The sequence below is a fragment of the Tupaia chinensis genome, unplaced genomic scaffold (genome assembly GCF_000334495.1).
Source record: "Tupaia chinensis unplaced genomic scaffold, TupChi_1.0 Scaffold143796_1, whole genome shotgun sequence".
NCBI classification, from domain to species: Eukaryota; Metazoa; Chordata; class Mammalia; order Scandentia; family Tupaiidae; genus Tupaia; species Tupaia belangeri.
This window is the reverse complement of record NW_006203646.1, coordinates 7,138,469-7,157,000: the sequence shown is the minus strand read 5'-3', so window position 1 is coordinate 7,157,000 and position 18,532 is coordinate 7,138,469. Positions and strand designations below refer to the sequence as shown.

General features: G+C 43.0%; 1 protein-coding gene across 2 annotated transcripts in view; it reads right to left on the bottom strand.

The window, feature by feature from the left end:
- FAXDC2 (fatty acid hydroxylase domain containing 2) overlaps window positions 1-18,532 on the bottom strand; it is a 58,634-nt gene that overhangs the window by 25,469 nt on the left and 14,633 nt on the right. For both annotated transcript variants that reach the window (XM_006165104.3, XM_006165103.3), the window contains exon 2: window positions 10,347-10,596. The gene's annotated coding sequence lies outside the window, so the exon portion shown is untranslated. The remainder of the gene's footprint in view (window positions 1-10,346; window positions 10,597-18,532) is intronic.

Sequence of the window (18,532 nt, the reverse complement as noted above, 5' to 3'; positions counted from 1 at the left end):
TGAGGGAGCCATACCCTCTCCAACAAAAAAAAAAAAAAAAAAAAAAAAAAGGAGAAAGAAACAGTATGCCTTTGGGGACCAGCAGATAGCATAGCTACATTGCTGAACTACCACATGGCCAATTGCGGTTCTAGTCCCAGACCCAGTGGCTTGAACCTCAGGCTGGGCGCATGTGTGTGTGTGTGTGTGTGTGCACAAGATCCTGGGAGGTAAATAGAGAAGATATTGCAGCGTGGTTAACCCCCAGGGGGTGATTTTTCCCTTTCCTTCTCATCCTGTCTATCTCTCTTCCACCCACCTTCCCCAGTACATGTGCCCTAAGGCAAAAACCTCTAAAAAAAAAAAGAAATTGTATGCCTTCTTCTGATTGAAAAGAAAACAAGGTCATCCACTTCCTTTGCTTTGGCTACTAGTAAACTCAGTTATATCTAATGCTCCATTACACTTTTTTAAAAGTTACATAACCCTGTATATAAAAACTATATATGTATAAGGAAGTTCATTGTAACATTATTATTTTTTTTAGAGAGAGATTTTTGCTATAGGGCACGTGTGATCACAAAAGAGACAGAGACAGAAAAAATCACCCCTCGAGGAGGATGGCCATGCCATACTCCTTTCTCCTCCATTCTCCTCTTGGGATTTTGGGCATGCACATAGACACACCCAGCATGAGTTTTAAGCCACTGTGTCTGGGACTCAGACCACAGTCGACTACATGGGAGTCCAGCAATGTAACCATTACACCATCTACTGGTCCCCACTATAACATTACTTTTAATGGCTAAAGATTAGAAACAACCTAAATGTCCTCAATAGAGGACTGATTAGGGCTGGCCCTATGGTCTGGTGATTAAAGGAGCTGTTTCACACATGGCAGACTGAGTATTTTGGGTCCAAGCCCTAATGGCTTGAAGGACAAGTTAGATCCATGTGCATGTGTGCCTCAAAACCTGATTGATTGGAGAAATAAAGAAGAGATTGTGGTGTGACCATGTCCCAATGGGGAGTGCTCTCTCTTTCTTTCTTTGTCACTCTCTGACAAATGTATACTCCCTCTGGCATTTTTTTTTTTTTAAAGGAGGGGCCAGTAGGTAGCATGGTAGCTAAGACTCCCACATGGCTGGCTGCAGTTTGAGTCCTGGACCTAGTGGCTTGCTTTCTCACTTTCTTTCTCTCTCTCTCTCTCTTTCTCTGGTGAGTGCATGTGCCCTATAGCAAATTTAAAAATAATAATGCGACCAGCTGGTGGCATTGTAGTTAAGGCACTGGACTCACATGGCAGACTGCAGTTCAAATCCCAGATCTGGCAGCTTGCTTTCTCACTTTCCTTCTCACTCTCTCTTTGTTCAAATTAAATAATAATAATCAATAAAATGAAACAACTCTTTAAAATAATAAGACTAAATAAAATGACATTCATCATTATTTAAAATAAAAAGGAAAATATAGGATGGGTTAAATAAATTACAGTACTGTCCAATAGCGAAATACTCCACAGTCATTCAAGGAAAACGGCAGCTTTGTACGCACTCTCTAGAAGTAGTAATGAAAAAGCAAGTGTAGAACACACGCATGTGCATGTGTGTGCTGCTTAGGAATGCATCAAGTCACATATAGAGTATTCGACTGTCCAGGGGACTATCTAAGAAACTAGTCATAGTGGTAGCTTCTGTGTAGCCAAGGGAAGAAGTAAAGCAAAACTACCTTTTGGCCATGCACTGTTTTCTGCCTTTTGAATTGTGGACCATGAGCATTGTTTACCTAAGAAATTACAGAAACAGGGTCCAGCAGATGGTATGGTGGTTAAGGGCACTGAACTCCCACATGGCTGACTGTGGTTCAAGTCCCAGACCTAGCAGCTTCTTTCTCACTTTCTCATCTCTCTCTCTCTCTCTCTTTCACTCTGTCCCTCAATGGCCAAAATTTAAAATAAATAAATAAATAACATTAAATGAAATAATTTTTAAAAAGAAATTACAGAAACAGTTAAAAAATGAAAAATTAACTCAATGCTCCATTTGCAGGAAGCACAATATTGAAAATTCTTAGCATTGGGACCAGCAGTTAGCGTAATGGCTAGGTCGCTGAACTTCCATGCAAATGACTGCAGTTTGAGTCCTGGACCCGATGACTTAAACTCACGCCAGCATGTGCGCCCAAGATCCTGAGAAGAGAATGGAGGAGAAGGGATTGCCAGTGTGGCCATCCCCTCCCACCCAGTGATTTCTCCCTTTCTGTCTCTCTGTCTTTTTTTTTCTGGTGAACAGTGAGCGCATGCGTCCTATGACAAACACCTCTCCAAAAAAAGGGAGAAAATTCCTAGCATAACTTGCATTCTCCCTTTAATTAGCTTTCTCTGTACTCTTAATCAGATCATCTCAGTACTTGCTAGGCTTTGAGAAGTCTTTGTCTCTCCTGAAATGGTATGCCGATTTTTCTAAGTTCATTTTTCAGGGTAGGAAGATAAATAGCTTTCATTAGATTATTAAGGGTAACTACGATTAAGAACCAGTGCCCCAATTTGTTTTTCTTCCTTCTCCTTCTTGTCTTCCCCTTCCCACCCTATGGTAACAGTTTTACATGTCAAAATCACAGCAATAGCAACTAATTACCTGCTTGTTTCCTCCACAGCACACTCCCTCTCCATCAAAACAATATGGGAACCAACGGATGTCATAATGGTTACGTCGCTGGACTCCCACATAATCGATTGTGATTCGAGTCCCAGACCCAGCGGCTTAAAACGCAAGCTGGGTGCATGTGCATGTGTGCCCAAAATCCCGATAGGAGACTGGAGGAGAAGGGATTGCGGCCTGGCCATTTCTCTTGGGAGGTGATTGCTTGTCTCTGTCGCTCTGGTGAGTGCACATGCCCTACAGCAAAAATCTCTCTCTAAAAAAACAAATAAACAAACAAAACAATATGAAAGGCGGGAACCAGCAGTTAGCGTAATGGCTATGTCACTGGATTCCCACCTAGTCGACTGTAGTTCGCATCCTGGCCTGGTGGCTTAGAACTCACGCTGGGCGCGTGTGAGTGCGTGCCCAAGGTCCTGTGATGAGAAGGTATTGAGGTGTGACCATCCCCCCTGGGGGGTGATTTCTCGCTTTCTGTCTCTATGTCTCTCTCTGTCTGTCTGGCGAGCGCATGCGCCCTATAGTGAAAACCTACCAAAAAAAAAACAAAAACAATATGAAAGGCATATAGTGTGGGCCAGCCTAGTGGCCTAGTGGTTAAGGGAGCTAGAACCCACATAGCTGACCACTATTCAAAGCTTGGCCCTGGTGGTTTGAGATGCTGGGTATGTGTGTGCATGCTCAAAATCCTAAAATGATGAAGAGATGGGAGAAGAGATTGTGACATGACCACTCCCCATTATGGGCTGCTTTCTCCCTGTCCTTCTCTCTCTGTCTCTCTATTTGTTTAATTACTAATTAATTATTTTAAATAATTATTTATGGAGCTGGCAGGTGGCATGGTGGTTGAGGGTGTTGGATTCCCATATGGCTGACCACGGTTCCAGTCCCGAACCTGGCGGCTTGCTTTCTCAATTTCCCCCTCTCTCCCTCGCTCTCTCTCTCTTACACTCTGCCCCTCTCTGGTCAATTACAATAAATAAATAAAGGTAAATAAAATAATTCTTTTGTAAAAATTATTAATTTTATTTATTCATTCATTTATTTTAATTTTACCAGAGAGGGACACAGAAAGAAAGGGAAAGTGAGAAAGTAAGCCACCAAGTCTGAGGTAGGAACCATGTGGGAGTGTCCAGTGCCTTAACTACCATACCACCTCTTAGGCACGCATTCACAAGTGCCTGGAGTGAGTTTTTTTGTTTTCTTGAGAGGTTTTTGCTACAGAATGTGTGCGCTCACCAGAAAGACAGAGACAGAGAGACAGAAAGCGAGAAATCACCCCTCCAGGGGGAATGGCCACACCGTAATCCCTTCTCCTCCATTCTCCTCTGGGGATCTTGGGTAAGCACGCACATGTGGCTGGCATGAGTTTAAGCCACTAGGTCTGGGACTTGAACCACTGTCAACTACATGGGAGTCTAGCAACATAGCTATTATGCCAACTGCTGGTCCCTGGAGAAGTTTTTGCTGTAGGGCGTGTGTGTATGCTCACCAGAAAGGCAGAGAGAGACAGAGAGACAGAGAGACAGAAAGCAAGAAATTACCCGCCCCCCTCGCTCCCCCCCAGGAAATGGCCACGCTGCAATCCCTTCTCCTCTCGGGATCCTGGGCATGCATGTACATGTTCCTTGCATGAGTTTAAGCCACCAGGTCCAGGACTCGAACCAAGGACGGCTACATGGGAGTCCACCAACATAGCCATTACACCATCTGCTGGTCCCAGTGTGGAGTGAGTTTTAAGTCACCAGGTCCAGGACTTGAACTGTGGTTGACTACATGGAAGTCTAGCGACCTAACCATTATGTTATCTGCGGTCCCAAATTGATATTTTTTAAGAATTATTTTTATTTAACTTAATTTACTTATTTTAATTTGACCAGAGAGAGACAGAGAGAGAGAGAAGAGGGAAAGTGAGAAAGCAAGCTGCCAGGTCTGGGACTCGAACTTCAGTCAACCATGTGGGAGTCCAGTGCCTTAACCATCATGCCACCTGCCGGCCCCGCAAATTTATTTTTAATTTGACCAGAGAGAGAGAATGGGAAAGCGAGAAAGCAAGCCACCAGGTCTGGGACTCAGATTGTGGTTGGCCATGTGGGAGTCCAGCACCTTAACCCCCATGACAACTGCTGCCCTCTTTGGCATTCTAGCAAGTGTTTCTGGTCATTTTTAGAAAATTAAAAAAAGAAGATATTAAATATTCAGATGTGATCTAACCAGTTTTTAATTTGTTTGCAGCTGCTCTATGGTATATATCCTTTTACTGGAAGTTACCTCAAGTTATTTTGAGATGTTGGCTAGGTATACAATACAAGTAAACAGAATCAGATACTAAAATTAAAAACAGAACCCAGGAGAGATAAGAGTGACTGTCAGTACAGTAGGACCTTGACCTGGAACGAGGCAGCTCTGGTTCATTCCCAGGCAGGGCACTGATCCAGCCGTGTCCTTTTTACGGTAACTCGGCCCTGCTGAGACCGGGTGATCGGGGCTGATATGGAAGTCTGACTTTAGACGAAGGCCAAAGGGAGAAAGACTGTTATCGCAGGTGGTGGGATGGCCCTTGGCCATAGGAGTAGCAATATTTATCTCTGCTGACTGCTGATTTCATTAGAAAAAGTGAAGCATTTCCTAACATGCCATTTAATTCTCTAGCCATGCCAACTCACACATAGTTCATCTCTGGGGATATTATCTAGATAGCTGAGTTCTCCGAGCTGTACAACCCTATCACTGTGCTGAATATTTTATGCCAAGGCAGCTTGCTTTCTGGTGGTTTTCTCTCCAGAGCACTCCCTCCCTACCTATCTGCTACCCCACGTCTTCAGTTTTACCTGAATACGGGCAGCCAGAAAGGCTCTAGGGGAGACCTCAGATGTGGTGGGCAGGTGGCTCTTTACCCAAAGTGGTTCCTTAACATTGTCAACAATGGTGTTCCAGTTAGAAATCTGGGCAAGTAAAATTTACTATAGCATTTATAAATATTTAGTATGTGAAAAGTGTTTCAGTTAGAAATCTGGGCAAGTAAAATTTATTATAGCATTTATATTTATTTAGTATGTGAAAGTACTGCAATCGTTACTTTGCTGTAGGGTGTGGGGCAGGGAGTGAGAAATCATCTGTCAGGAAGAATGATCATGTCAAAATCCCTTCTCCTTATTCTCCACTCGGAATTTTGTGCACACACACATACATGTGCCTGGTGTGTTAGCCATGTGCAATCCAGCACTTTAACCAACATACCACCAACTGGCCTAATTATTACATTTTTGCTGGGTTTCCTCTCTCTTGACTATCTAATTATTTTTCTCATTTAAAAAAAATTGTTATTATTTTTATTATTTTTTAAAAATTTCCAGAGACTGCACTTGCTTGCTAGAGAGAGAGAAAGAAAGAGAGCGAGAGGGAGAAAACACCCCCAATGGGGCATGGTCATGTCACCATACCTTCTTCCATGTCTCTATCCTACTGGGATTTTGAGCACACACACACACACACACACACACACACACACACACACACACATTCAGCATGTTTCTCAAGCTGCCAGGGCCAGGATTCAAACTACGGTTGACCATGTGAGATCTGGCTCCTTGAACCATTAGGCTGCTAGATCAGCCCTTTCTCTACAGTTGGAAGTCTATCTGAGAACTGGAAGTTGACTTAGGTCTCATCTGTTCTGATGCCTCATTTCACATGTGAAAAAATAGAGAAGCAGAGGGACCAGCAGATGGCGTAATGGTTACGTCACTGGACTCCCACACAGTGGACCGACCACCATTCGAGTCCTGGACCTGGCAGTTTAAAACTCATGCCGGGAACATGTGAGTGCATGCCGAAGATCTGGAGAGGAGGATGGAGGAGAAGGGATTGCAGCATGGCCATCCCCCTGGAGACACTTTCTGTCTGTCTGGTGAGCGCACATGCCCTATAGCAAAAATCTTTCTAAAAGAAATAGAGAAGTAGAGATATTTAATTACTTAGCTTCAAATCTGATAGCTCTTCAGTAGCAGAACTTGAATTCTGTGCTCATTATACCAGTGGAGACTAAAAGCACAGACTGCATTGATGCTGATGAATACAGAACAGGGGGCAGGGATGAAAAGGGACACAAATCGAGTGGCCTGTATTAGTCAGCAGTGTGTGTTTAAATAATTTAAAATTATTTTCTTCAATTTTGTGAGAGGACGTAGGCACTCATCAGACAGAGACAAAGAAGGAAAGTGAGGGACCAGCAGATGGCATAATAGTTATGTCTCTGGACTCCCACATAGTCGACCGCAGTTCGAGTCCCAGACCTGATGGCTTTCTTTCTCACTTTCTCTCTCTCTCTTTCTCTGATCAAGCTGGAAAATAATAATAATAAATAGCTACATAAAATAATTCTTTAAAAAAAATTTAAAAGTAGGGGCTGGCAGTGGCCTGCTGGTTAAGGGCACTGGACTCGCACATGCTAGCTGTGGTTCGAATCCTGGATGTGGCAGCTTGCTTTCTCACTTTCTTTCACTCTCTCACTCTGTCCTTCTCTGGGCAAATTAAAAATTCTTTTAAAAATAAATAAAATTAAATAAGAGAGAATGCATTCAAAGAAGAGAGAAAAAAAGAAATGCTCTTAAAGGGAAGATTCTGATATTTTGTAACGATAAATTGTTTTCTCTTAAGATAGACATTGTTGAGGTTGGCAGGTAGTGTGGTGGTTAGGGTGGCTGGACTCTGATGTGGCTGACCATGGTTTGAGTAATGGACCTGACAACTTGCTTCCTCCCTTTCCTCTGTCTGTCTTTCTCTGGTCAACTTAAAAACATAAAATAAAAATACTGACAATTAATAAAATTTTTAAAAATTAATAAAATTAAATTATTTTATTTACCTTTATTTATTTATTTTAATTTGACCAGAAGAAACAGATCAAGAGAGAGAGAGGAAAAGTGAGAAAGCATGTCTCCAGGTCTGGGACTCGAACCTCGGTCAACCATGTGGGAGTCCAGAGTCCTTAGCCACCATACCACCTGCTGGCCCCAAAATAATTTTTTTGAGAGGTTTTTGCTGTAGGGTGCATGTGCTCATCAGAAAGACAGAGCAAGACAGAGAGACAGAAAGCGAGAAATCACCCCCCAGGTGGGATGGCCACACTGCAATCCCTTCTCCTCCATTCTCCTCTCGGGATCTTAAGCACGCAGGCACACATGCCCGGCGTGAGTTTAAGCCACCGGGTCTGGGACTCGAACCATGGTCAGCTACATGAGAGTCCAGCGACATAGCTATTATGTCAACTGCTGGTCCAGCCCCAAAAGAATTATTTTTAAAAAAAGAAAAATATACAGTTTGTCGGGGACCAGCAGGTGGTGTAGCAGGTAAGGTGTTGGACACCTACGTGAACGACTGTGGTTTAAGTACTGGACACAGGGGCTTGAAACTCACGTTGGGGGCATGTGTATACATGCCCAAAATCTCAAGGGAAGAATGGAGGAGAAGGGATTGCAAAGTGGCCATCCCCCTGGGCGATGATTTCTTGCTTTCTATTTCTTTGTGTCTGTCTCTCTGGCAAGCACATGTCCACGATAGTAAAAAAAAATTAAGAACTCTCAGAAAAAATTATATACATTGTGAGAGGCCAACAGGTGGTGTGGTGGTTAAGGTGCTGACTCTCACATGGGAACTGTGGTTCAAGTTGTGGACCTGGTGGCTTGCTTTCTCAGTTTCTCTCACTTCTCTGCCTCTCTCTGGTGAATTAAAAATAATAATTATGGGGACCGTCATGGGGCATGGTGGTTAAGGCGTTGGACTCCCATGTGGCCATGTCCTGGACCTGGTGGCTTGCTTTTTACTTTCCCTTTCTTTCTGTCTCTCTCAGGTTAAATTTAAAAAAATAATAACAACAAATAAAATTAAATAAACAATTCTTTAAAAATAATAATGACAATAATTAATAAAATTAAATGAATAATTCTCTGTTTTTTAGAGAGAGAGAGATTTTTGCTATAGGGCGTGTGTGCTCACTGGAGAAACAGAGTAAGACAGAGAGACAGAAAATGATAAATCACACACACACGCACACACACACACACATCCGGGGAGGAGGGGATGGCCACGCCACAATCCCTTCTCTTCCATTGTCCTCTTGGGATATTGGGCAAACATACACATGCCCCCGGTAAATGCTTGGTCTGGGACTTGCACTGTGCTGATTATGTGGGAGTCCAGCGATGTAACCATTACACCATCTGCTGGTCTCATGAATAATTCTTTTTAAAAAAAAGAAAAAAAAAGGGACCAGCAGTTAGCATAATGGCTATGTCGCTGAACTCCCACGTAGCCGACCGCGGTTCAAGTATTGGACTCACTGGCTCAAACTCAAGCCGGGTATGTGTGTATATGTGCCTAAGATTCCGAGAGGAGAAAGGAGAAGGGATTGTGGTGTGGCCATCCCCCCTGGGGGTGATTTCTTGCTTTCTATCTCTGTCTCTCTGTCTCTCTCTTTCTGGTGAGCGCACATGTCCTATAGCAAAAACCTCTAAAAAAAAAAAAGAAAAGAAAAGAAGAGAAAAGAAAAAAAATTGTTAAAAAAAGATATAGATTGTGAGATTACCTAGATGAGATACATTCTGGTGTGGTGCTGTTGAAAGCAGTGGTCTGACTGTGCAAGCTTTTTACTGAAGAATCTCCAATCTAAAGGTTTTAGTGAGGCTACAGCCGCCATTATGCTCTCGAGTCTGAACACAGGACAGGGGAATGGGATGAGAGGAGTTTAGAGAGTTTACTTTTGAGTTTTGTCTGTCTGGAGCCCGATTCTTTTAGATTTTTCTGAAATGCTTTGTTGAAGAATGAAAAAAGGAATAAATATATATAAAGCATTGCTTTTTGCCCTGGGAATGTGTCCAGAAGTTGCTATGGAACATATCTGTGCTTTCCTTTGCACCAACTACTTTGCTAAGATCAGAAGTTGATGCTCAGTATATTTTTGTCTTAGCAAATGGAATTGAATATTATAGTCCAAACAGAGAAATTCCGTTGGCATTGCACACAAAACTCTAGCAGCTCACAAAGTCGGCATCTTGTTTGCTGTAAACCCTAAAGGGCCTGCAAGAGTACCCTGAGAATGACTGGCCTATTATTCACCTCTATGTACACACCTTTCTTCCTAACCCTCGTAGGAGCCCATCCAAAGATATAATAAGGTCACTATCAATTCTGAAACTAGAGCCACTGTTGAAAAGCCCAGTGTGTTGCTTCAAACAGCTTTAACCTGTTTGTCCAGGTAAATCCACATATGTATCCTGAGACTTAAAAACATGTAATTAGCTCCCTTCCTTCCAAGAGATGGCTAATAACCAATTAGAAGTGCTGTCTGTTGTTTCCCAATAGACTCTTACAGTTTGACTGGCCTCTTTTGAGTTCTCACTTAGGAGTTGCTCGTGATTTCTCAGCCAAACCTAGCGTGTTGGAATCACCTGTCACTAGCCAGAAAACAGTTGCTACGGAGGAGACAGATGGTACACACGTAGGCAAAGGATGCAGACACACGCTAGACTTGGAGTGAACTTTGCATGATGAAAAGTCCCAGGACATCGTTCAGAGGGCCCAGTACTGTAAGTGGAGAGGACTGGGTGGTGGCAGAGGTGAGAAGAGTATATTTTGCCCTTCCGTAAGTGAACTTGGACACATCCTGACCTTCACATGCAGCCCCCTTTCCCAGCAGCTCCCACTCACCTCTGCGGTGGGCTGTTTCCAAGCTCCTCTGAGGTCCCAATCACAGGTCAAGACTGCTTCCTCTTCCCTTTGGTGGCTTTCTGTGACTGCCACCGCCGCTCACCCTGGGGTTACTGGGGTGGGCCGGGAGGCTGGTCATGGGGATCGCGTTACAGAGCTGCCAACTGGCTGAGGCCAGGCACGTGATGAGAGAAAAAATTGGGTCTGTGTGGTTGGAAACAAAACGCCTTTCTTCCCGAAGGGCTTGTCCCTAAAGCAGAGAGGAAATGCGCAGTTCAAGTAAAAGCTTGCAGAAAGTGCATCGGGCCAAACTCTGGGGTTTTTCCTTCTTATTTTCTTTTTTAGAGTATGTGCTGCCAAAGTGAGTACTTCCTTTTTAAAATTTCCTCACTTAAATACTTATTGGTACTTTATAGTTAAGTATTAGCAGTATTTATTACTTTATGGGATCAGTGGATGGTATAATGGTTACGTCACTGTGTTCCCATGTAGTCTCTCGTGATTCAAGACCAGACCCAGTAGCTGAAAACTCACGCCGGGCGTGTGTGCGTGCCGTGCGTGCCCAAAATCCAGAGAGGAGAATGGAGGAGAAGGGATTGCAGCATGGCCATGTCCCCTAGGGGGTGATTTCTTGCTTTCTGTCTCTGTCTCTCTGTGTGTCTTTGGCGAGCACACATGCCCTATAGCAAAAATCTCTCAACGCGCACACACACAAAACAAAAGGGAAATAAATGAATATTTATTATTTTCAATATGTCATCAAAATTGGTATGTTCTTAAAATTGCATACATTTCAACTGACACAGAAGAAGAAAAGTTCTCAGGCTTAATGATGGTTAATAATTCACCTTCCATAACTTAAAAAAATGTTAAGGAAATGTCATTGTTCTGTAGAAAGCAGGTTCCTAAAAGATATGGGTATCAAATAATGGGAGGAAGTTCACAAAAAGGTTTCAGAGAGGGGCCCGCTAGTGGTGTGGTGGTTAAAGTAGCTGGACCTTCCACAGCTCATTGTGTGGTTCAAGCCTCAGATGTGGCAGCTAGAAGAATACACCAAATGCATGTGCCTGCGTGTCTAAAGTCCCAAGTGGAGAATGGAGAAGGGATTGCAGTGTGGCCATCTCTCCTGGAGGGTGCTTCCTCACTTTCTCTTTGTCTTCCTCTAGCAAGTGCACACACTCTATAACAAATAATAAAAAGTCTTCATCTTCAGAGGGGGCCAGCAGATGGTGTAACAGTTATGTCGCCGGACTCCCACATAGTCAACAGCAGTTTAAGACCCGGACCCAGCAGCTTGAAACTTACACCAGGCATGTGAGTGTGCGTTCCCAAAGTCCCAAGAGGAGAATGGAGAAGAAGGGATTGCAGCATGGTCTTTCCCCTCAGGGGTGATTTCTCGCTTTCTGTCTCTCCGGTGAGCAAACTTCCCCTGTAGCAAATTTGTTCTTAAAAAAACATAAAAAAAGGCTTCAGAGAGCAGAGGTTATTTTCTTATTTTAAAGTGCTGCTCTTTCTGGGGCAGGCAGGCCTGGGAGGTATCGCTAGTGAGTCCAGAGGCAGGGAAGGTCAGGGAAGGCAGAGGGTAAGCATACACTGTGATTGAAAACGGGACACATTAGGATGCAGAATCCATGAGAGGAAATAGCACCTTTGGAAAAGATCTGAATTTTTATTTTTTTAACATCTAAATATTATTTTTGAATAGGCAATACATGCATATATGACATTAAATACAAAAGGGACAAGGAAAGGAAAGTAAGTCTTCTTTCACTCCAGCTCCCAGCCCCTTCTTTTCCTCCCAGTGGTAACCCTTGTGACCAGTTTTTGGTCTATCCTTCTAGAGCCTGTCTGTAAAGAGAACCATCTGCTCTTTTATCAATGGCATCCTTCATGCTAGTTCTGTATCTTGCTTTTTTCACTAAATCGTCAAGCTTGGAGATTGTTTCATACAGAAACTTAAAGAGCTGCCTTTTTTTTTTTTTTTTAATGGCACACTATTATGACATGTAACTTTAAAAAATTTTACTATTATTATTATTTTTAAAGAGGTTTTAGCAGGAGCCGGCAAGTGGCATGGTGGTTAAAGGCGCTGGACTCCCACATGGCCGACCAGGGTTCAAGTCTCGGACCTGGTGGCTTTCCTTGCTCACTTCCTCTCTCTCTGTCTCTCTCGGATCAACCTGGAGAATAATAATGATAATAATAATAATAAATAAAGTTAAATAAAAATAATTCTTTTTTTTTAAAAAGAGGTTTTTAGCTATAGGGTGCGTGCGCTTGCCAGAAAGTCAGAGAGAGACAGAGACAGAAAGCGAGAAATCACTGCCCCTACCCCAGGGGGGTGGGGGATGGACATGCCGCAATCCCTTCTCCATTTTCCTCTCAGGATCTTGGGCATGCATGCACACATGCCTGGTGTGAGTTTAAGCCACTGAGTCTGGGACTGAAACTGCAGCTGACTACAAGGGAGTCCAGTGACACAGCCATTACACCAACTGCTGGTCCTGTAACTTTATTTTTAAAGACATTTTTAAAAATCTAGGACCAGTGCCTCAACTCCTATGCCACCTGCTGGGCCTGCTTTTACTCTGTTCTTTGTCCATAGAAGGCAAAGTAAAGTTTCAAGACATAAATCAGGATTAGGTCATTGCTCTGAGTCAAATCCTTTAGGGTTTCCCTTTCCAGTTTGAATTGGGTACAAATTAGGGGCCTCGTCTCACCAGCTGTCTTTGCCAGCCTCATGTCGGCCCACTCAGTCTTCAGGCCACTGCAGCTGCCTTGGCCTCCCCTCACTACCCCTCACACACACAACTCATTTCTTACTTCTGCCTGGAGTTTACTGTTCCCAGGAAATTCACATGCTCCTCCCTCTTTCTGGCTTGGTCCTTCCTGTCCTTCTTATCCCTGCCTAAACACCAGCTTTTCCCAGAGGCCGTCTTCAATCTCCATCCAAGTGATTTCTCATATCCTCTGCAAACCTAGTTATTCTGTTAGTCTCCATAATAGCTGTCACGATTTCTCATTATCTTTTCCTTTTTTCCTTCTATTGTGAGTGGGTACTTGCCAGATAGAGACAGAGAAAGCAACTCCTAATGGACTGGTCACACTGGGATCCTTTTTCCCCTATTCTTCCTCATCAGGATTTTGGGCATGCACACACATGTGCCTGTTGTTTTTTTCAAGCTGCCAGGGCTGGGATTTGAACTGCTGTTGGCTTTGTGAGCTCCAGCTCAATGAGCAATGGGACCAGTTCTCATTATCTTTTTCTTTTCTTTTCTTTTCTTTTTATTTAAATAATTGTTTAATTTTGGGATCAGCAGTTGGCGTAATGGCTATGTCACTGGACTCCCATGTCGACTGCAGTTAGAGTCCCAGACCCAGTGACTTAAACTCACACCAGGCATGTGTGCATGTGTGCCCAAGATCCTGAGAGGAGAATGGAGAAGGGATTGTGGCATGGCCATTCCCCCTTGGGGGTAAGTTCTCATTTTCTGTCTCTGTCTCTATCTTTCTGGCAAGCACATGTGCCCTGTAGCAAACATCTCTCTGGAAAAAAAAACAAAACAAAAACAAAAACAAAAAAACAGAATTATTTAATTTTTAGAATTTATTTATTTATTTATTTTGGGAGAGGTTTTGGCTATACGGTTCATGTGCTCGCCAGAAAGACAGAGATAAACAAAGAGACAGATAGTGAGAAATCACCCCAAAGAGGGGATGACCACATCAGAATCCCTTCACTTCCTTTGTCCTCTTGGGATCTTGGGTATGCATGCACACTGTGCCCAGTGTGAGTTTAAACCACCAGGTCTGGGACTTGAACCATGGTCGACTACATGGGAGTTCAGCAATGTAGCCATTACACCATCTGCTGGTCCCTCTTCATTCATTTATTTTATTTTGACCAGAGAGAGACAGCGAGAGAGAAAGAGAGAAAGTGAGAAAGCAAGCATGTGGAAGTGTTCAGCGCCTCAACCACCATCTTTTTTGGTCCCATCTTTTTCTTACTTGAATGTTTACTTGTTTTGTCAGTCCCTGCCACACATATTAATCTTCGCAAGGCTAGGAACCATGTCCATTTCATTCATAGGTGTATATTCTAGTATCAGCATGGGGATGGATCATAGTGTTACAGAACCAAAGTAGGTACCAACTGGGAATCAATTATTGGCAACCTGAGAAATCAAACTCTGACCTTTGAAGTTTATTGAAGAAGATTTTTACTACAGCTATCCAGTGGATAGCTAGGTTTGCTCAAAAGATGGTCTCTTGGGGATAGACTTTCATTTTTTTTTTTTAAAGAATTATTTATTTGGGACCAGCAGTTAGAGTAATGGCTATGTCGACTGCGGTTCGTGTCCTGGACCCGGTGGCTTAAAACTCACGCCGGGCATGTGTGCTTGCGTGCCCAGGATCCTGAGAGGAGAATGGAGGAGTAGGGATTGTGGCGTGGCCATCCCCCCTGGGGGGTGATTTCTCGTTTTCTGTCTCTCTGTCTCTCTCTGTCTGTCTGGCGAGCACACATGCCCTATAGCGAAAACCTCTCCAAAAAAAAAAGAATTATTTATTTAATTTTATTTGCTGTTATTATTATTGTTTAATTTCACCAGAGAGAGACAGAGAGAGAAAGAGAAAGGGATAGTGAGAAAGCAAGCCGCTAGGTCTGGGATGCAAACTTGTCGAACATGTGGGAGTCCAGCACCTTAACCACCATACAACCTGCCTGTCCAAGGATAGGCTTTTACAGAGAAATAATTCCCCATTCAAGTCCTCCACAGGTTTATATATGCCAATGAAGGATTGAAACTTACATAGCTCTGGTTGGTCAATTTGAGCAGCAGTTCTATTAGTTCATTATTGAAACTGGTACTGTTTTGATGGGTTGCTGTGCTGCAGCCAGGATACATACTTTCATGTGTGGTGATCAACCTTGGGTCACTTAGCCTTCCCTGGGACATATGTCCCCCAAGCAAACTCATTAAACAGCAATGAGCACAAGGTCTTGCACACTCAAGCAAGTCCTGGCTGCTTACAATAGCAAGTGGACCATAAACAAAAGTGGTTGGATTGAGACCAACAGGTGTTGTGGTAATTAAGGCACTGGACACTCCCACATGACTGACCACAGTTCAAGCCTTGGACCTGGTAGATTGCTTTCTTACTGTCTCTGGCTGTCTCTCTTTGGTCAAATTAAAATAAATAAATGAATAAATAAAATTAAATAATTCTTAAAAAAAAAAAAGTGGCTGGATGAACACGCAATTTCCTGAACTGGGCTGAGAATCAGAACACTGAAATTCTAGTCTTACCTCTGGGAGCTAAGTGACTAGTATCAAGTTGCTTAATTCCTTTCTGTAAAATTAGAGAATGTGTTAATAGAATTTTTTTTTTTTTCTTTTTAAACTGAGGGAGAGAGATAGAGGTATTTTTCAGAGAGTCTTGTCATGTCTACCCCAGTCTCCCAGTTAGCTAGGATTACAGGCCAGTGTTATCACATCTGTCCTACTTTTTAAAAAGAATTACTTGGGGGGGGACCAGCAGTTAGCGTAATGGCGATGTCGCTGGACTCCCATGTAGCTGACCGTGGTTCGAGTCCCGGACCCGGTGGCTTAAACTCACGCCGGATGTGTGTGCATGCATGCCCAAGATCCGGAGAGGAGAATGGAGGAGAAGGGATTGTGGCATGGCCATCCCCCCTGGGGGGTGATTTCTTGCTTTCTGTCTCTCTCTGTCTTTCTGGTGAGTGCACATGCCCTGTAGCAAAAACCTCTCCAAAAAAAAAAAAAAAAGAATTACTGCAGGGACCAGCAGTTGGCATGGTGGTTAGGGGCACTGGACTCCCACATGGCTGACCACGGTTCAAGTCCTGGAACTGGCGGCTTGCTTTTTCACTTTATCTCTCTCTCTGGTCAAATGAAAAAAATAAATAAAAGTTAAATTTTAAAAATTAAAAAAAAGGATTTATTTAGGATCAGCAGGTGGTATAATGGTTATGCTGCTGGACAGTTGACAGTTCGAGTCCCGGACCCAGTGACTTGAAATTCATGCCAGGGGCATGTGCACGTGTGCTCTAAATCTCAAGAGGAGAATGTAGGAGGAACTGTGTCCTTGGGGGATGATTTCTCACTTTCAGTCTCTCTGGCGAGAGACTATAGCAAAAATCGCTCACTCTAAAAAAAGAATTATTTCATTTTACTCATCATTATTACTATTTTAAAATTTGCTACAGGGCACATGTGTTCACCAGAAAGAGACAGACAACAGAGTGAGAGAAATAGGGAAAGTGAGAAAGCAAACTGCCAGATCCAGGATTCGAACTGTGGTCAGCCATGTGGGAGTCCAGTGCCTCAACCACCATACCACCTGCTGCCAGCCTGATCTGCTTTTACATTGGTTCAGGAACTGAACTCTGGCTTGTCATGTGGCCCCAGACTCTCACAAAGGCTGGGGAGTGATTGTAACATTTTTATGGACACTCTTAGCTTTGGAAAAGTTTATATTCAGTACTTTTGGGTTTTGATAGATTACTTTAGTGGACTCTAAAAGACAAGAAAACTGAATGAAACATGAATAAAATAGATTTGACATATACTCCCAGGTTTTCTTTTTTTTTTTTAGAGATTTTTTTTTTCTATAAAGTGCATGTGCTTGCCAGAGACTAGAGAGAGACAGACAGACAGAAGGTGAGGGGGTTGCCACATCACACTCCCTTCTCCTCTATTCTCCTCTCGGGATTTTGGGCATGCAAGCAATCGTACCTGGTGTTTTAAGCTACTGGGTCCAGGAATCCACCCACGGTTAACTATGTGGGAGTCCAGCAATGTAACCATTACGCCATCTGCTGGTCCTGATATCTATTTCCAGATTTTAAAAAATGAACTTCAAGAACTTTCCAGAAACCTGAAATCATCATAGGTCAGAAAGTTTTTTCAGTTGTAATCAGGATAACACATGCTTAGGCATGAAGCGTGACCCTTGCTCTATTTCCAGGGAAAGTTTAATGATCTCTGTGAGGCTTAAGAAAGTTTTTCTGTTGTGTAAGAAAAGCAGGGACAACACAATTTCAAAAGCAGGAAGTTAATCCCAAGTACCAGGAAAAGGAGTAGCCAGCTGGTTACATTCTGCAGATGAACACAAAGATAATATAGTATAAAACTTTGTTATTAAACAAAAAATAACAAACCTGGGCTATGCCTGGGGAAACAACTTTAAAAAGTGGAATCAATCCTCAGGCATCTAGATGTGTCTTTATTTTTTTTTTAGACTTAATTATGTATTTATTTGTTGCTATTATTATTATTTTTAAATTTGACCAGAGAGACAGAGGGAAAGTGAGAAAGTAAGCCACCAGGTCCAGGACTCATACTGCAGTTGAGCATGTGGGAGCCCAGTCAGTGCCTTAACCACTACACCATGGGCCACCCAAGTGTGTTCCTTTCTTTTCCTTTTTTTGGAGAGGTTTTTGCTATAGGGTACGTGCGCTCGCCAGAAAGACAGAGAGAGACAGAGACAGAAAGCGAGAAATCACGCTCTAGGGGGTATGGCCATGCCGCAATCCCTTCTCCTCCATTCTCCTCTCGGGATCTTGGGCACGCACACATACGCATCTGGCGTGAATTTAAGCCACCAGGTCTGGAGTTTGAACAGCAGTCGACTACATGGGAGTCCAGCAACATAGCTGTTATACCAACTGGCAGTCCCAGTGTGTTATGTTTTAGAGATGTGGGCACATTGGGTAAGTTATAGTGGTACCAACGTGGAGGCATTACCTTTCTCCCCATTTCTAATATATTTCAATCCTAGATGTATATTTTAGATTTTCATATTTTATTTTTTTTATAGACTGCAGATTAGTTTATTTTTAACACCCATCATGCCATGAATTCATAGGGAATAGGTTCCAATAGCTCAGGCTCCTTTCCATTGGTTCTCACAAAGTGTGCTTCTCTGGGTGGAGCAGGCTGGCGCTTTAGTTGAACCCAGGTACCTTTCTCTTTGGCTTCTTTCTTTTTCTGGTCATTTTCCTTCACACGTTTTAGGAAGCTATCTCTGCTCTTAGAATGTTTAATATGCTCAATACGCACATTGATTCTCTTGGCAAGAATCTTGCCCTTAACTTGTTTGTTCACAACAATGCCAACAGCATGCTGGGTAACATTGTAGACTCTTCCAGTTTTGCCATGGTA